Here is a 205-nt window from a genome sequence, read left to right on the forward strand (position 1 = left end):
GAAAGAACACCCAGTAGTACCAACACCATTAGAACGCTCTGACTTGCCACGCTACAGACAAAAAAATAACCCTCCTTTACTGGCCCCTCTGACTTGCCACGCTACAGAAAAAAAAAATAACCCTCCTTTACTGGCCGTGTCAGGAAAGCACACACCAAATTTTCTCTCCCTCTGGTCGGACTTCAGCTGCAGACGGCTACTCCTG

Source organism: Eurypyga helias, unplaced genomic scaffold (assembly GCF_000690775.1).
Source record: "Eurypyga helias isolate BGI_N326 unplaced genomic scaffold, ASM69077v1 scaffold22168, whole genome shotgun sequence".
Lineage (NCBI taxonomy): Eukaryota > Metazoa > Chordata > Aves > Eurypygiformes > Eurypygidae > Eurypyga > Eurypyga helias.